The sequence below is a fragment of the Symphalangus syndactylus genome, chromosome 5, assembly GCF_028878055.3.
Source record: "Symphalangus syndactylus isolate Jambi chromosome 5, NHGRI_mSymSyn1-v2.1_pri, whole genome shotgun sequence".
In the NCBI taxonomy this organism is placed as follows: Eukaryota; Metazoa; Chordata; class Mammalia; order Primates; family Hylobatidae; genus Symphalangus; species Symphalangus syndactylus.
In genome coordinates this window covers 45648743-45662183 of record NC_072427.2, presented here as the reverse complement: position 1 = coordinate 45662183, position 13441 = coordinate 45648743, and the positions used below count along the sequence as shown (strand labels likewise).

The window sequence follows — 13441 nt, the reverse complement described above, 5'->3', positions numbered from 1 at the left end:
GGTTAAAAGGGGAAAGAGGGCAACAGCAAAGAAAAATGACAATTAGTCTCCTCATTCAGTAAATAATGAGTAAATGAAATAGCAGTCACTCCCTTACAGTAACAACAGCTCAAAAGGGTGAATGGCTTGAACAGGGGAGGATGAACAATACACGGGTAAAAGAGGGATGCAGACAAGGAAGGTTTTCAGTAAGTTAAACCTACTGGTGACAAAGAACGTACAGAGAGCAGGGCCAGGCAGCTGAAGCATTCTTTTATTCACAAATCAATGGAAGCTATTCAAGCCAATATGGTTTGATTTAGCAGATATTAACTGCAGCTAAAGTGATGCAAATACGTCAGCAAAAGGAGAGCAAGATAAACATGAGAAACCCACACTCGTTAAAAAGGGAGATGAGAACAGAGACTGACATTTAAAGATCAGATTAAAAGGATAGGAAAAAAGAGAGAAAAGTAAGACAATGTGAGCATGAGATCCTTCAACAGAAGGGAGGTGAAGGGGACAGATCCAACAATCCCCCTGCTTACTTGACTCAAAGACAAGAGAGAAGATAGCCAATCACAGGCCGTCAGTAACACAAACACAGCCCGGGCACTTCATAAATATTTGTTGAGTAACTAAACGTGCATGAAAAATGCCTTCCTTTCTGGATGTGAAGATAAACTGAGATTTTATACGGTACCATATTAACAAGTTTTTGTCTTCAGGAGAATGCTTAAAACCATGGACAGTATTAATTTTGTTTGGTGCGGGTGTGTGTGTTTGTTTTTGAGACGAGGTCTTGCTCTGTCACCCAGGCTGGAGGGTAGTGGTATGATCATAGCTCACGGCAGACTTGACTTCCCCAGGCTCAGGTTATCTTCCTACCTCAGTCTCCTGAGTAGCTGGGACTATAATGCGTGCCACCATACACAGTTAATTATTATTATTATTTTGCGTTTTTTGTAGAGACAGTGTTTCACCATGTTGCCCATGATGGTCTTGAACTCCTGGGCTCAGGAAATCTGCCCACCTTGGCCTCCCAAAGTGCTGCGATTACAAGCGTGAGCTACCGCACCTGGCCCATGGACAGTTTTAATGATGATTTTAAAACAGCTATTCATTTGGATAAATTTCCATGAGCCTCATCTTGTACCCCTGACACAGGTGCCGTCATAGATTCAATTAGAGGGTCACGGTACGGTAGTTGGAGCACTAGACTGAGAGTCAAGAGACTAAGGTTCCAAAATTGGCTTTGCTGCTAAGTGTGTGATGCTGGGCCAGGCACTTAACCTTTCCAAGTTTCTGTTTTCTCTGGGGTAACAGGAGTGGCTTGGACCAGATAACTCTCAGGCCTCTCTCATGATCCTACATGTGCAATGAAGTACATTACCGTATTAATCAGCTTTTTCGCCCTGTCTGTATCCTGCCTTGTATGCCCAGTGTTGAATGGCAGATAAAAGTTCTTTTTTTTTTCCTCTCCTCATTTTGCCTGCTAGTGGCTTGTCAACAGTAGTTTCTATAATCAATTCTGGAAATGTTTACCCATCTGTATTATCTGAAGGCTGTTATTTACTGTTCTTGCTATTTTTTTTTCCCGGGGGGTGTAGTAATTTCGATGTGCCTCCCACAGGAGACCACAGCAAACAACAAGGATACATTTTCACAATACTCAGCATGAAGGGACACTGTTTTGTTGATGTCCCTGACACAGTTTGAATTCATCGTAATGGTATATTTGAAGTGGTTTCCTGTGTTTTTTTTTTTTGTGTGTGTGTGCCTGTAAAGATTAAATTAAAGCTCCAGTGCATATGAGTCCTACTGTGTGCTGTTAGTCTTAACTAGAATTAGTTTTTTCTCTTTTCTGTGAAAACACAAATAATTGTGCAGGCCAATTAAACCTTTTGATAGAAATGAATAGCCTAGTTTTTAAAAGAGTTAAAGAGGCCTAAGACATCACTTCCAGCACTTTTTGGTATGATAATGTTACATCTGAGCTCTCTGTGGCACTCTTAGATGAAGCATGAACTATGTAAAGATCATGAAGAGGCATGAGGGGTCCCTGATTTTAGTCCCTGCCACTAACTTATCCTGGCATGGTGTTTAATCGCCCAACTACCCGATTACAAAGTTAGCAGATTGGACTAGATGACTGCTAAGGTCTCTTGCAGGTCTAATAGTCTATAAAATGCCCAGCTAGCTATGGGACTGTTGTATTTAGCTATGTCACCTTCTACGATGAAAATTTTCTTCCCTGCTGGGAAGTTATCAAAATTCACTTTTTAGAATGTTATGCCAACATATAAATTGACCTCACTGCATTTCTGTTACCTCATTAAAAAAGTAATAATCCATGAAAAAGTACAAGGTGTGAGGGTGATTTATGTAAACAGAATAATACCTTACCTTAAACATACCAGAACATACTGCAGAGCACATAGGAGTAGCTCATGAATCCCAGCACTCCCAGATGAGGAGAGGGAGCCCTGATATTTAAATTCCATGCATGAGATTCCATAAGTCTATGGAAAAAATACTAGGTATACCCTCATCCATTGCTCACTAGCCATGCTTTGAATTTGGGAGCCTTACAATTACATAGCAAAGTTGAGTAGCTTTAAATGTAGAAAGCAGGTCAGTGAGTGGCTTTAATGTGGATTCATCTGTTGGAGAAGATGTGGTCCTGCATTTCACATGGCCAGCAAAGGGCAAAGAGGGGAGAATCACTCAGAAATGTGTATGTTGGGGTTAAGAACCCCATAAGAAACCTACCAGAAAATGGGCATCATCCCTCATATTTGCAAAGCCTTTCACAACTTTACTAAACACTTGAATGCTCTGGGCATAGTGAACCATAAGAAACAGAGGGGTTATAATCCACAGGGTTTAATAAGTGCATGGCTATTATAGACAACTGGATCATCCTGCTTTTACCATTGGTAGCAAGAAAAAAAAGAGTGGCTTTTTAGCAAGAAAAAAAAAAGAGTGGCTTTTACCATTGGTAGCAAGAAAAAAAAAAGAGTGGCTTTTTACTCCCTCCTACCATTTAAAAACAAATCTATACATAATATAGATAACAAAACTATATTTATGAAGAAGCACTTATTGATGGGCCAACCACCTGAAATGTATTACCTCATTTAACAACCTCAAAATAATCCAATGTGGTTGATGCTGTTTTCATCCTCGGTAGGAGATGAGAGCTGAGTGAGTTAAGCCACTGGTTCTGCGGCAAGGAAGTCAGATCACCACTATTCTGGATCAATTTGTCAAGTTTCAAGTGTTTACCTTGAATACAAAAACAACCTGAGAGGCAGCTGGCAACGAATACTTCTTCACAGTTTGGGCATGAGTCCTGACTAACGTGTACTAAATTACCAAGCATATCTTTAAATAAACGTGTACCACAGCAACTCTAATTCAAACAACAATCTTTAATGTAATAATTACACTGGCTGTGACACGAGCTCAGCCGAGAGTGTATTTTTATTTTAACAAGCCTGAGTTAAGTACATGAGTGTGGGCTGAGCTTTTTGCTCGATAGTCAATACTTGAAAGCTGGCTCCAACCTTTAATTTAAGCATTCGCTTGTAGCACCAACAGGGCTGCAGGGTTTCTGGTATCAAAGACACAATCCTCCGTCCTTTCATGGCCCTACTTCTGTAAGCAGCATGATTGAACTGCGGCACCACAGAAACTTGTTTTCCCTCCTTCTGGCAGCGTTAAGCCAAAACACTACTGCCCCATTCATCTTAGCGACATCATAATGAAGTCCCTGAATGAATTTATATCAAGCAAAGTGCAGAAATCCATTGAAGACTTGTGGCAAATGCCTTTCATACATCTCTCAACACCATACAAGAGGCAGAGCGGTCGCACAGAAACCCAAATCATACCACAGAAGAGACCTTTGCCGCATCCAAAAAGCTTTTTTATCCCTTGAAATAATTAAGGGAAAGGAAGATACTGAGAATATCTGATTGTTTCTCGTGTTTCTTCATGTGCCTTAAAAATATCTGGCAGCCTCCCTCTGTGGCCTCCCGGCATCTTCAGTAGAAAGAACAACTCCCGTAGAATGAGGGTGAGAGCCTGTCATAGTTCAGACCCCACCGGTCTCTACATGCCTTGTCTCCTGCAGTCCCCGACTTGCCTTGCTCACTGTCTAGCTTTCAAGGATTTTCACAAACTACCATTTGTTGGCAATAACCTTCCTTTGCTTCAAAGCTCAGCTAAGCCTTCACTTCTTCCAAAAAGCTGTTCCTAACCCCTCGGTCTGATTTGTGCTCCTCCTCTGTGCTCCTATCATCTCCTGCATTCCTCTACTCTGGCATTTACACTATGTCATGATTTTATTTCCACCTTGGGCCCTCCCTGGCCTGTGAGCTCCTTGAAGGCAGGGACCACTTCTTTTCATCTTTCTGGTTCCAGCACTTTTTATAGTGCCTGGCACACATCAGATGCTCAATCCATTTCTACGTGTATTTTGTCTACTTCCATTCTACTGCAGTGTTCAGAAAAAGCCCCTAACCTCAATTTGCATGATGACCTAATCTCGGAATCTGGAGCAATGTGTGTTTCTGAGACTCCGGTGGTGCTGGGGCTGTTGGGTCAGAACAAAGCAGGGTTAGCCCAGCCCTGCGAGTCTGGCAGACTCAGCCCCCATTTGGAGCTATGTGCTAGCCCTGTGATCCTAGACAGGTTGCTCTGCGTCTCTGAGTCTCCGCTTCCTCCTCTGTAAAAAGGAGGATGAAAGGCTAATGTAAGTATTAAATGTGGTAATCCATTTCACGGTGCTTGGCACACAGGAAGCGCTTTATAAATGATAGGCTTAGAACATACATTACTGGTTACAAATAGCAGGGCTTGGATGATGCAGAATTAGAAGCCTCTTATGTTATATGATGAGAAATTTCATGCAAGTTCTCTTCCATCAGCCCCCATCTCACCAGGCCACATAACTCATATGCTTGGGCACTGGCAAAGGCCCCTGTTAAAATGCAATGTGTACCAGATAAGGCTGGATCAACTCATTACCCTAACTTCAAACTTGGAATACGTGATGTGTACCATTTACCACGTGTACAAGAGGATGAGAGGATGGGGATGTTAATAACAACACTTCTTCAGTGCCTGCCATATGCTAAGTGCTTGTCACATGTGAGACATTGCATTAAGTACCTTCCATGTGTTACTTCCTTCTTTCCAAAAATCCCTATGACATAGATATTATTATCATCTTTATTTGATAGATGATAAAACTGAAGTTTAGTGAGGTTACATGACTTGCCCAAGATCCATCAACTAACACGTGGCATTTCTGGGACTTAAGCCTTATATTTGGAAAAATTTCCAGATCCATGCTTGCTCTTATGCCTGTGCCAACTTTCTGAGAGTCTTTCTTATTTCTGTATCTTGTGTCACCCGGAAGAGCCAGGAGAGAATGGGACACAAGATCAAAATACTGAGTCAGGGGCAGGAGAAGAGGAGGAGGTCTGAAGATTGTACTACTCGATTTTTTATGTGGTGATTAGGCAACTCTGCCCTCAGCTAAACCAGAAGGCCACTGAGAGCCCTAAGAGAGGAGATGATAAAGTTTGAAAACATAACTCCGTTTGTCTAATGCCAGCCTTAACCTAGGGCCAGAACCTTCAGCAAAGAGCTAGAATGTACACAGACAGCATTAACTCTTAGAAGACCTTCCTATTCCTATAGCAACGCCACCACATCTTCTGATTCACTTTTTCCTTCTCACTTGACTAGCAGGTCATTCAAAAGCCAATGGCTATAAAGCAAGAAAACAATCCTGTGAAGGTTGATACTTGGCCTTCATGATATGGAGTTACGGCTTTGTACATGTACTTGAAGTATAAATGCCTTCGGTTTCTCTACTGTAAGGTCGTAGGTCCAGTTTACCTTTGTGAAGTGGTGGTACAAAGGAACGGAGAATAAACAAAATGTTTGGTAAATGACAGAGTGAAAAATTCCAAAGTCGAGTCTAGAGAATATTTTCAGTACTGAGAGTATATTATTTACAAAAAAAAAATTCTAGAATCCTCCTGCCCTTTGGTAAGCTTTTTATTGAAGTGCAACATGCAAACAGAAACAGACACAAATAATAAATGTAAGCTCTAAGAATTTTCACAGGCAATACTCCCAGATCAAGAAAAAAAAATGTCCCTTTGGTTTTTTAAAATAGTTTTCCACGCCTGGGTCAAAATCACCAAATAATGCAAAACTTAGCTTATAAAATTTATTGTTTAAAGTTCAGTTAGCCAGAAAATGCTAAAAATTTAATGAAATACAGTGCCTAAACATGAGCCATTTTACTTCAAAGAGAATAATTATTTTACACTTGTATTTCCCAAATTGGAAAGTTAGAAGTTTTGTTTTCTTTTTAACCATGAATGGGCATGTAGTTATTTCTCTCACCCTTTAAACAGCCAGGGTTTCCTCAGCTGCACCTTCCCAACACCCGCTCCAAGAATAGAGGGTGGCTTGCCTTGCTTTCCTTCCTCTTCACTCCCATCCTTCCCCCACATCACCACTGTGAGTTGTTCTGAAATAGGGCCATCTCATTCTCCTCAGCCCTCCTAATTTTGGGCAGATCCACAGAAGACAGGAGGTGCTTTTTCTCATGGGCAGGGTGGCTGCGGGTCATTGCACAACCTCTGTTTATACAGGGAGTATGCTTCAGCCTATCCCTTTAACTGGCTAATAAAACTATGCTGGGAGCAATGTATCCCAATATTCTGAGACTGATTTGGCTCTGGGGGCACCAACTTCTCTCTTAGTTATAACAGTCAGAAGCAAGACCCTGGAAATGCAGAATGTGCCAAAACACATTTGCTCCCCCTCAATTGACAGCCTTTTCATAGGAAACCAAATGGAATGCAAGACCTGCATGCCCCCTATTTGATAATAACAAAGAGGCAGATGGCCCAGCCACAAAGGGCAATGTGAATGTCTATATGTTAGATGCCAACAAAGTGATTATAAAATTAAGGACAAGTATTTGGGCATTGCTTTCTAACTGCATGTTATTTTTCACAAGAAATTTCAGGGAAGGTTGGGCTTTCACATATTTAATTAGTATAATGGAACTGATTCTGCCAAGTGTATCTGTTAGTCGAGGGCTTAGCCTCCTTGTCACACTCAGGTGCTGACAGCTATCTGGGCAGAACTCTTACCCCTTGGAGAAGGTCTGAGGGGGAGTGAATGGTGTATGTATTAAGGTGCCCGTCACTTGCATGGTGGCAGGGCCTGCAAGGGCTTTCCATCTCTACACACAGTAATAAAATTCTCCAAGGTGCCTACATTCATGACAAAAGTTTCACATCTTTCAGGGGCTGGGATAGCTCTGGAAGCGGTACTAATTGTATAAAAGCTTTTTCCTCCACACCAGACCAAACCAAAAAGAAAAACAGCCATTATTTACTAGTACTATTTTTGCTAATATAGGTTGCAGATGATTAAAGATAAACTGTAAAGCCTCTGTAAACCACAAATTTTATGCCCAGATCTTTGCTATATTAATAAAAAAACAACAAAATCTCTGAAAATAGAATATCAGCAAAGATTCTGTTCTTCCACTGTTATGAAAGATGAAGACATTATAAAGAAAACGAGGATTAGAAAATTTGCTCTTGAATTCATGTTTGAAAGTGCTTTGTTTAATATAATTTATGGCTCACCTGATTAATCCATCTGAATTTAAAGCCCCTTCTATTGTTACCCTGTGCTTTGTCATACAATTTTCAGACTCTGTCTCCTACAGTAAATTGTAGAACAAGAGCTTTCAAACTTTTTGGTCTCTGTATACTTTTATGCTTCTAAAAACTGCAGAGAGGCCCAGTGTGGTGGCTCACGCCTGTAATCCCAGTACTTTGGGAGGCTGAGACAGGCGGATCACCTGAGGTCAGGAGTTCGAGACCAGCCTGGCCAACATGGTGAAACCCTGTTTCTACTAAAAATACAAAAATTAGCTGGGTGTGGTAGTGCGTGTCTGTAATGTCAGTTACTCAGGAGGCTGAGGCAGGAGACTCGCTTGAACCCGGGAGGTGGAGGTTGCAGCAAGCCAAGATCGCGCCATTGCACTCCAGCCTGGGTGACAGAGTAAGACTCTGTTTCCAAAAAAAAAAAAAAAAAAAAAGAGCTGCAAACTGCTTTTGTTTTCGTAGGTTATACATCAGTCATGACCATATTAGAAGTTAAAACTGGGAACATTTACACTATTTACTTATAATTCAACTTAAAATAATAGTAATAAACACATTACATATTAACATATAAAAATAAGTATATTTTATAAGACAACAAGTTAGCATGAAGAATACCATTATTTTACATTTTTGCAAATCTTTTTATATCTGGCTATTAAAAGAAGACAAGTAGATTTTCATAGCTGCTTCTGCATTCAATCTGTTGTGTTATGCTCTTATGGTTGATGTATGTGAAGAAAATCTGGCCTCACAAAGATATGTAGCTAGAAAAAGGAGAGGTATTATAATAGCCTTTTCAGATAATTTTGGATATTCTTCTGTGGTACTACACTAAAACTCAACAAGTGGTAGTTTCTTAAAGATTAGTTAGAATATGGAACCTGAAGCCACATCACTGACTTTTTGTACTTTGTTAAATTAAAATACACTGGTATATTTTGCACTTTGAGTGGATCATTTACCTACGTATATTTTTATAATATCATCCATGGGTCACTTGGAAACTACTGGTTCACTGGGTTTTGTATATCTTCCAGATTTTGACACATTATTAGATGTGGTTATATCAAGGAATTATGTTGATTAATATCACTACCCATATCATCAGAAAAGTTGTTAAGTATTGGAAAGCTGTCAGATTCATGGGGTTGGATACAAGTTTTCCAAAATTCAGATTTTTGCCTGAATGGGTAGTAAATACTGTGAAATGTTTTTCAGGAGTTAACAGACTCAAAGTTCATTTTTGAGAAAATAGATGAAACATATCCACATCTGAATAATTATAGTCTGTTATTCTATTAAGTAAAGTGGCCTTCCATTCAAAAAACAGCTAGTTCAGCTCTTAACTCAAACAATGACACAAGTACTTTTACCCGGAGACAGACATGGTACTTAGTAGTATAAAGTAGACGTGCTTTATGCAAACTTCCAATTTTGTCATAAAGAACATTAAAAAGGTGTGGACTCAAGGGTCAAAATTTAATAAAGTTAATAAATTTTTCTGCTTCATCAAGGACATTCTTAAATGAAACTTTTTTTTTTTTTGAGATGGAGTCTCGCTCTGTCGCCCAGGCTGGAGTGCAGTGGCACAATCTCGGCTCACTGCAAGCTCCACCTCCCAGGTTCACGCCATTCTCCTGCCTCAGCCTCCCAAGTAGCTGGGACTACAGGCGCCCGTGACCACACCCGGCTAATTTTTTGTATTTTCAGTAGAGATGGGGTTTCACCATGTTAGTCAGGATGGTCTCGATCTCCTGACCTTGTGATCGATCCACCCGCCTCGGCCTCCCAAAGTGCTGGGATTACAGGCGTGAGCCACTGCGCCCAGCTTTTTTTTTTTTTTTTTTTTTTTTTTTAACAGCAACTGCACAGTAATGAAGAATACCATGACTGCTGGTACAGCTTGGCATTACTGTCCTGCTTCCTGCTAAGGTGCCGGCAGTTTTACCCACCAATGCTTTGCACCATTAATACAAATGGTCACCGTAGTAAAAAGGGGAAACAATGCCTCAGTATTGTTATGGAACTGGTTTTTATCTCTTGGAGCCTCTGAGAGGGCCTTGGGGCCCTGCAGGGGGTCCCTGGATCACACATTGAAGACCACTACTATAGAGGATAGTATCTATAAATCCAAACACTCTCTAATCTGCTAAATGCTTATGTCCTTGTGGGATTCACGTAAAGAAGATTTAAAAGGTTTATTTCTGTCTCCACTCTCCTGCCCTTCCTGCTTAAAAAAAAATTCCATTGTGGTAGTTCAACATAAATTGTGTGTATAGAACAAAGAAATTACAGTACTCTTGATTTCATCAGCATTTTCTCCTAACAAAGAAAGCTAGCTATTCTAACATGCTATTGAGAAAACTATTGAACCACCATGAGTTATAGGAAATATGACATGCTCAGTCCCCCCTCCATCTCACCTAAGTCCCAACTCTCTCCCAAACCTTTCACTTTGGGGGTATTTTGGATGAGCTCTTAGTAGTGTCCTCCGAAATAATTGGTTGTCCTAATTCAGCCCCATGCAAATTAATGCTCCCCTAAAGAGGCCTTATTATAATTTTCAACCCTCGATGTCTACATAATCCCCTATAGTTCTTTAACTTCTTGCTTCCTAACTTCTGTTTACCGATGCACTACTTTTGTCAGCTCAGTATAGCATCAATTAGTAACACAGTTGTGTTTATTAGGTCTCCCTAGAGCCTTGAGAAAGCTGCTTTGTATTTATTAATGACTACACACAGCACTATTTTTCAATAGCATTTAAAAATGAGTAAATTACTGAAGATGAACTGTAAAAGAACTTTAAATTTCAAAGGCAAGCAAAAAAAGCACATTATTTAAAACCACTCATAATACTTGCATGGTTAATTTTATTTTCAATGTAATATCAAGAGAGAGGGAAGAAAGTCAAACCCAGACTCTTCTTCCTGTTCTACTTTTGGCATTTTGGAGTACACATGATTTGAGCTGGAGAACTGAAGCATAGATCTGGTGATTAATTAAGAGCTGGTTTAACAGGTCTAAATTTCATTATCACACACACCTGTTAAGTAATGCACACCTGATTCAGCAGAAATCCACCCACAAGGTTAATCTCAAAAAATTAAGCAATCAACAGGAAAGAAAAAAGAGGCATACTGCACTAACTTAGGTCCAGTTTTATGTTCTCAAGCATAATTCCAATCCACCAACTTGAAATGTATCCACTTTGTTTTCTCTTATTTTGTGAATAATTCCCTGTACTATATTAGGTGAAGTTAGAGTTGCCCACACTGGTATAGAATTCACCACTCAAGGAAACCAGAGAGACCAGTCACTCCTGTGATGAATCTTTCTGAACCAAACTTAAAGTGATGGGAGCAATTATGGCGTTCATTTGCCCTGCCTTTATATTCCTGGTCATTTATGAAATGAAGACGCTGATCTGCAAAAATCACTATGCATTCATGAAAGGAGCTCTGGGAGCTCCCCCTGAGGATCTGGCTATGAGGCAGAAACATACCTCAGTGCACTTCCTTTGTCTTGTGCTTCCTCTTTGATGTGCAAGTCACTGGTGGAGTAAGCTGTGATCACTTTGATGTTGAACTTCTAGACTTTATTGTTACTAGCATGCCTACAAGGAGAGCTGTCAGTCATTTCTTACATCTGAACAACCATGTTTCTTTACAGCACCTCTTTTACAAGCATCAATCCTTAAATACATGTTTTCACATTCCTGCTTATTACCACACTATCTTTGTTGGGGGAGGGCTGTGCTCAAATATAACTACAGCACCCACATTTTCTGTAAACACCCTGAGGCATCATCAGATGGCTGGTAACCAACCTTCTTCAACAAGAGAAGCCCGAGTGCAAAACATATTTCTAGCAAACGAAAACATTCTGAAAACGCTCGATCCATCTTAACAGTCGAAATGAGTAGTTTAGCCAATATTTCCCCTAAGCAGCCACTGAAATTGCATAGAAACTTCCAAGCCACTTCAAAAGGGATTCTGAACGCAACAGCAGCAGGGGGCTTAGAAAGACTGCCAAAACTCTGAGACATCTTAGCTCATCTTAAACAACTTTGTTTCTCTGCAATGGTGGAAACAAAAGGCTTCTGTTTTACAAGATTTTGCTTGTGGTAGAAACATTGCTTTTGAAATGGATTTCTATCAAATCAATTGTTTTGTTAAACAATATCATTTTCAAAAGTTGCTTGCTATTATGGATGCAACTTAAGTTAGAGGAGGATGATTTTTCATAATCTTGTGTCTAGGGCAAACGTGGCTGTGAATGCACTGTATGTACAATTTCTTAGATATATACAAAATAAGCAGTATGCAAATCTTTAAAGATCTCTGTTGAAAAAGATATGGCTCTAATTTCATTTACCAGCTCCCATCAGATTTTCTTTTCAAACTCCTTTATCACTTCTGAAACTGCTGAATATTATCAAACCCCACTGGGAAATTCCACACAAGGAAATAAACTTAAGGTGCTTACATCACACCATGCTGGTTTACAATGAACTGCTGTCTTTTTGAATAAATGTTTCAATGAAATCCAAGTTCTTAAAGATGCCAGGTCTCAAATCAGGAAGTTAAATGATATTTTTTCATGCTGGAGCTTAGTTCTGTTTTTCTTTTTTATAAAATAAGATGGCATCACAAGAGATACATTGTTTCTGCTTGCTAATAAACTGCAGATGATACATTGGGAGAGACTCAGTTTCTTTGGGTTCCTGGCCTGGAATATTTGGTAAAGAATAAAATTACTGTGGTATGCAATGGTTAAGGCTATTCCATGGTTTCCATTTTTAAACAACTGCCCCCGCCCCTTGGTTTTAAATCAACCATCAAAAACGGAAAAAGCTTTGGGCTATAATTTGATAAATAAGGTATGACTGTAATTTACTAGAACTAAGTCTGGGCATATTTATTATTAATATTAATGAAAACTTGCTTGTTCTTAAATTTATTTAAATAGCATAAAGTAATTACCTCTTTCTACCTTAAATTTTCACTTCCAAAAGGAACTGATTAGCTGATGGAAGGACGTATAGCAATTAAGGGTAGAGACAGGGAATAAGGAAATTAGGAGGCATTTGTTTGCCTCTCCCAAGTCTCAAACAAGAAACTAGACCATGTTTCTGTTTTAACAGAAACACTTTCATAGAACGGTAGAGATGGAAAAGATCTTGGTGGCTACCAAGTCCAACCCTTTAACTTTAAAAACAGGGAAAGTGAACAATTGAGGTTTAACCTGACAATTATTGCATCGCAGATCTGGGACAATAACCCATATCTTCATCTTCCCCCACCCTATGTAGGGGGGTTTCCACTACTCAACATTGTTTCGCTACACTGCGGACAGGGTGACTCATGTACAAAGTGAGGGTGTTGGGCTTCAGAGGTTTCTCAACCAGAATTATCTGAGTATCTTTAAAAATGTAGCAATACTTGAGCTCCACACCGTGGGACCAATAAAGTCAGAAATCTGTAAGAGCACAGCCTAGGCTTATATATCTTTTAAAAACTCTCTAGATAGATTAATATGCAGACCAGGTTGGAAGCAGATGGCCTATGAGGTCTATTACAAAATGTTCACCATCAGTTGGGAAAATTTTTTGATTCAGTTCCCTGATGTTGACCCATGAGGCCATAAGCATTTCTAAACCATTATACTGTTTTTACATTGGCCTAGCTGTTGTCATTACCTACATTTATCTAGTTCATTGATATGTTTACTTAAGTATTACC

At 39.7% G+C, this 13441-nt stretch overlaps 1 protein-coding gene and 1 long non-coding RNA gene across 10 annotated transcripts in view; one reads left to right on the top strand and one right to left on the bottom strand.

Moving 5' to 3' along the window:
• The window catches only part of RORA (RAR related orphan receptor A), a 740258-nt gene that overhangs the window by 81716 nt on the left and 645101 nt on the right, over window positions 1-13441 (bottom strand). The gene's annotated exons all lie outside the window — the stretch shown is intronic.
• Window positions 1-13441, top strand: part of LOC129482443 (uncharacterized) — a 95355-nt gene that overhangs the window by 81506 nt on the left and 408 nt on the right. The window lies entirely within an intron of this gene.